A 6,000-nucleotide genomic window follows, 5' to 3' on the forward strand; every position below is an offset into this window, starting at 1 on the left:
CCTTGACACTGATTCCAGGAGGATCTTTTCCATGATCTTGACAGGCACAGAGGTGAGGCTCACCATTCAGTAGTTCGGGTCCTCTTTCCTAAACTTTTTAGAAATTGGATATTTTCCTTTTTCCAGTCATCAGGGACTTCACCCGACTGCCAGGACTTTTCAAATATGATGGAGAGAGGCTTGTTAACTACATCAGCCAGTTCCCTCAGGACCCTGGGATGCATGTCATCAAGCCCCATAGAACTGTACGTGTTTAGTTTCATCAGGTGGTCTTGAACCTGCTCTTCACTCACAGCGGGTGGGACTTTGCCCCCCCCAGCCTCCTTCTATGGGTTCAGGGAAATGAAAGACTTGGGAAGCCTGGCTGGCAGTGAAGACTGAGGTAAAGACATTGTACCTCAGGCTTTTCCATGTCTGTCATTGCCAGTTCAACCTTCTTATCCATCAGAGAGAGGGTACTATCTACTTGGCCTTTCTTTTCTGAGCAATAGAATCTCTTACCTGAGCATCTATAGAATCTCTTCCTGTTATTCCTTGCGTCCCTTGCCAAGCTCAGTTCAATCCGTGACTTGGCTTTCCTTATCCCATCCCCACACATCCAAAACTGAAGCATGCATGAGGGCCTGGGAAAAGGAACTCTGGATCCATAGAAGCCATTTGGGAAACAAAACCTATAGGTAGGAAGCGCAATTTTGTGGACAGAATAACCTTATGGGCATATTGTGCTCCTAAAGACCTTTGTGTCCTTTTCCCTCCTGACTATAATGCCACTTCCTTCTCAGGAATGGAGTAGCCAACAGAGGTGAGAAAGATAATATGCAATCATGAATTTCATTAGAAATCTAATCCCAATAAGATATAGGGAGGTCAGGAGCAGCCTGGACAAGAGAGATGTGAGAATTTGGGGTGGGAAGAGGAGCATGGCCAGCAGAAATTAATGATTTTGTAGAGGCAAGAGCGTTCATGTAATGCAGTTGTTGCGGTAACACTGACTTAAAACAGTCATGTATGGCCCTTACCTTATTTTAACCAGTAATTTTAATCCCTAAACCTAAATGCTACTCCAACAATCTGACAGGAATACACTACTCTAATGCTTGAACTCAAAGTATCTCTTGAAGCAAAACTCAGCCCATAGCCCCTTTCCCTTACCTTTGTTCTCTTACTCACCCAAATGCCTTCCCTTGACACTAGCATTAAAATGCTCTATTTATCCCTAGACTTCTTGGAAGACCTAAACAATACCCTCAAGCACAGAGATTGTCCATACCCTAAACACAGAAGAACGCAAAAACTTCCCATTAAACCTTTGTTTACTCTCTAATCCAGAAAGATGAGGCCTAGTTGCTTGGGAACCAGCAAGTGGTCAGCTCTACTTCAGGATCTCCTGCACCAGCAGGAGGAATGTGACTGTGGAAGTGACTGTGAGGTCACTTCTGTCTCTGCAGTTGATAGGGCAGCAGAAGGAACGTGTCACGGAAAGGGACTGTGAGGTCACTTCTGTCTGTAGGTGGCAGGTCACCTTTCACTTCTCCCTGGGATCTGTACTTTTCGGCTGACATCTGCCAGTGGCCCTGGTAGGACAGCAGCACGCACCTGGTTGGCATGCTGACTGTGGGATCCCCTCTGCCTACATACCCAGGACAACCCAGACAGAAAGAAGGCCCCAACATGGGTTGTCCTGTCCCTTCTGCTTGAGTACATGACTGGACTGCAGGAGGCACAAGGCTTGGGTGTGTCTAGCCAAGAGTCTGCAAGTCCAGCAGCAGGCCCATGTCTTGGAAGATGCTGGTGAGGTGACTTCTGTCTGGTTGGCTGACAGGCCACAAGAAGGCTGGTGGGTTGGGATGCCTATTTTAGGATTGGTTCCACTCTTATTTTTCTTAGTTTTCTTTGATAGTAGGAAAGAGCAGGAGACTAAAAAATGCCACAAGGCTGCTTGGAAGGTTGGCACTGGCCATGAGGAGGAAGAAATGTCCAGGGGAACATCTGGTCTTGCTGCTAGAGACTGAGGCAAAGAAGGAATTAAGTACCTCAGCCTATACCTTATCTCTAGATCATCACCAGAATTCCCCCAAATCTTATAAAGGATGATGATTCTCTTTAATCCTCCTTTCTTTAAAGTATTTATATAAGCAGTGTTTATTGTCTTTGACAGTAATAGACGGATTGAGAACCAGCTGGGCTTTGGCCTTTCTAATTTTGACCTGCACAACCCCATAACATTTAGGACACAGCTCCAGGCAAACTGACAGTATGCATGAGAATGAAGAACAGAAAAACTGGAACCTGGCAGCCTTCCATCCCCTACACTTCTGTGACTCTGTGCTGCAATTCCATTCAACTGGTTACTCCTGTATTATCCACACTTTCCTGCAACTCTTGATGCTGTTATCTTGTCAGAGATAGCACAATCACACAAAGGTTGAACTGTCTGCCTACAGACATTAACAGCTGACTGAATGGAGCATCTGTCCAGGGGAACCTTGAGAAACGGCAAGATTTTGCCTACATAAACCTCTTGACATTTACAAGGAGAAGAGCCTAGTCCTGCACCCGAGGAAGAGGAAGACCACACATCAGGGCAGACTGGGACCCTGCTGAGTGAGCAGTGCCCAGGAGGAGGAGGACCTGGGAACTATGAGGGATGCCATACGAGCAGTGGTGCCTGCTCACCACAGAAACCAGGCCAGCTTCCTACAGAGCTGCCTTACAAGGAGCATGGCCACCAAGAAAATCTGAGTTATCATACTAAGCTCAGATCCAATGTAACACTACACAGAGAAGGGTCTGCATCCAGCAGGGAAGGATGTGGAAGTCTGGGAGTCCCTCAGACAGGCTAGTGAGGAGAAGAGCAATGGCTGTGGCAAGACTGAGAGTCCCAACAGGACCGAGGTCTTTGTGTCCATGGTTATGCTTGTTGTCTCTGACACTGAGGTCTATTAGGAGTCAGATTATCATTAAAGTGCCAGGGCCTCATTACCTCCTTGCCCCCACCCATGAACCACGCAGGAGTCGTACCATTCTCCTGCACTTGGCAATGCACATCCCCATCTCCTACTGCCCCAGGAAGAGCCCTGAACAATGTGTGTAGGGAAAGGATCTCCCTTCCTGTGTGCCAGTGGACAGGGCCTGGCCCTTGTGCTTGGTGAAACACATCTAGTTTTCCTACACATCAGTGTCACCTTCACATTGCCTTTCTCTACTTGTCCTCACTGCCTCCAATTTCTGCTCTAAGGAGCTCCAAGGGAGGCTATGTCAGTGCTGGCCCTTGGGGGGCACTCCAGGAAACTTGCATCTGACTTGGACTTCCTGAAGAGATTTCTTCCATTGTCTCTCAGTGCCTGAGGTTTGTGGGCTCATCACCAAAGCCCCCAGAGGGGTGATTCCAATGCCTTGGGCTGGGCCTCTGCTGCTGAGCGGGATCTGGCTCCTGGGACAGAGAGAGCTCCTGGCAAGAGGGCCCTGGTGCAGAGAGACAGCTCTGCCCAGGAGCAGCTCCTCTACACAGCACAGCAGGGCTGGGGGCTCTGACCACAAGTGGCATGCAGAGGAGAGAAGGAGAGAGAGGTTGGAGGCAGTTGGAAGTGGGACCATGCTAAGAGCTGACTGCAGGAGCAATCTGCACAGCCCTTGACAAGGTAGGTCTCTGGCTGCAGGGCCATGCGGCTGCAGGTCCTGGAAGGGTCTCGTTCTGGGTCTTGTTTCTGGGAGGGTAGTGGGCAGTGGAGTAGGCTTTGAGAGTCCTGCTGGATTGCACTGCGAGGTGAGGAAGTCTGGCAGAAGCCCCTTGGAGTGTCATAACAGCTGCCCCCGGTCAGCCAAGAGCAGAGTGGCCAAGCATCCTGCAGACACTGCAGGGGGTGCAGCTGGGAATCTGGGACACCCCAGCTTGTGGATATTCAGTCTGTCTGTGGGGTGTTCTCCTGGGCTGCAGGCTGCTGTCCAGCAGGATGCAGCTCTCTTGTGCTATCCTTGTGTCATCCAGGTACCCCAAGGGGAAGACACTTCCTTGCTAAGGTCATGTCCATGATGCTGGATGGCTGTTTGTGGGCAGCTGGAGGGAGGCCACTGAAGCCCTGGCTAGGAGGGAAGAGCTGAGATCCTGCTCAAAACCCAGAGACAAGGTGAGGATTCTGTCCAGCTGCACTTGGACTTGGGCTGTCTCCTGTTTCTTCTCAGGGAAACACCTGAGTGGGATGGTCCTGCAGCTCACAGAGGGGTGACACAGGGCAGCTGAGAACAGGACTGGTGGGCAGAGCGGTTCTGCTCAGTCTTCATCAATTGACACTTTATGCCTCCTGGAACCCACAGGATTTCACCAGGAGGGCACAGGAAATGTCAGGGAGTTCCACCATCCTTTACCTCTTCGAAGCTAAAGATTACAGGGGCAACTGGGATAAAATATACAAAATCCCCCCAGCTCTGCTTTGCATTCAGATGAGTTGTTTGTAACAGCACTGCAAATCTAATGGATGTGACAAGTGGACTGGACTTGAGTTTCCCCTATGTTCCTGCTTTCCTCCTGCTGCACAGCAGGAAGGACTCCTTTGGAGCCCACAGCAGACCCTGCTTCGAGTGCCACTCTCAGCCAGCACCAGCCACAGCTCAAGCAAGAGAGATGCAGAAAGGTTCTCCTGCAAAGAGAAAGGCTAAGGCTGGGGATTCTCTAAGACCTAGATGGTTTTCTAGGTTTTCCTCTGAGAAGTCTGTTCTTACTTTGCTCTGCCTTCTCCTCTTCAACAGACAATGATGTCCAAAGACAGAAAATGCCCAACAGCAGCTCTGTGAGCGAGTTCCTCCTGCTGGCATTCGCAGACACGTGGGAGCTGCAGCTCCTGCATTTCGGGCTCTTCCTGGGCATCTACCTGGCTGCCCTCCTGGGCAACGGCCTCATCCTCACCGCCGTAGCCTGCGACCACCGCCTCCACACCCCCATGTACTTCTTCCTCCTCAACCTCGCCCTCCTCGACATGGGATCCATCTCCACCATTCTCCCCAAAGCCATGGCCAATTCTCTCTGGGATACCAGGGCCATCTCCTGTAAAGGGTGTGCTGCCCAGATCTTCTTTTTTGTCTTCTTGATTGGAGCAGAATATTGTTTTCTCACCATCATGGCCTACGACTGCTACGTTGCCATCTGCAAGCCCCTGCACTACGGGAGCCTCGGGGGCAGCAGAGCTTGTGCCAAGATGGCTGCAGCTGCCTGGGGCAGTGGCTTTCTCAATTCTCTTCTCCACACTGCCAATACATTTTCACTGCCACTCTGCCAAATTAATGTACTGGACCGGTTCTTCTGTGAAATCCCTGAGATCCTCAAGCTCTCTTGCTCAGATGCCTATGTCACAGAGTTTGGGTTTCTTGTTATGACTGTCTGTTTAGCCTTTGGTTGTTTTGTTCTCATCGCATTGTCCTATGTTCAGATATTCAGGGTTGTGCTGAGGATGCCTTCTGAGCAGGGAAGGCAGAAAGCCTTTTCCACAAGCCTGCCTCACCTGGCCGTGGTCTCCCTCTTTCTCAGCACCATCATGTTTGCCTACCTGAAAACCACCTCCATTTCCTCCCCATTTGGTGGTGGCAGTTCTTTATTTGGTGGTGCCTCCAGCAGTAAACCCCCTCATCTACAGCATGAGGAACAAGGAGCTCAAGGATGCCCTGTGGAAACTCTTTGGAAAATTGTTTCTCCAGCATCAGTAAGGGGACAATTATTTTAAGAGGACTCACATGACTCTCAGAAAATATTATGGCAAGCTGTTGTTGCTCTTTCTCCTCAGTAATATTTTCTAAAAAGTGTGATAATATTATTATTGTTTAAATAATAATATTAAAAGATAATTCTTATCTTCTCATCTGTTGATTATTATATTTGTTTTAATCTAATCCTCTTATGTACCTGTAGAACTAGGCTTCCTCTTTAGACAAAAACAATAAGAATGCCGTCAGAAATTCATTCAGAAATTCATTGTTTTCAGCTACTGTCTCTTTCCATCTCTGGAGCTG

General features: G+C 49.2%; 1 pseudogene; it reads left to right on the forward strand.

The window, feature by feature from the left end:
- Window positions 1-4,769: 4,769 nt before the first annotated feature.
- Window positions 4,770-5,697, forward strand: LOC121063072 (annotated as a pseudogene).
- Window positions 5,698-6,000: the final 303 nt, after the last annotated feature.

The sequence above is a fragment of the Cygnus olor genome, unplaced genomic scaffold (assembly GCF_009769625.2).
Source record: "Cygnus olor isolate bCygOlo1 unplaced genomic scaffold, bCygOlo1.pri.v2 S101, whole genome shotgun sequence".
NCBI lineage: Eukaryota > Metazoa > Chordata > Aves > Anseriformes > Anatidae > Cygnus > Cygnus olor.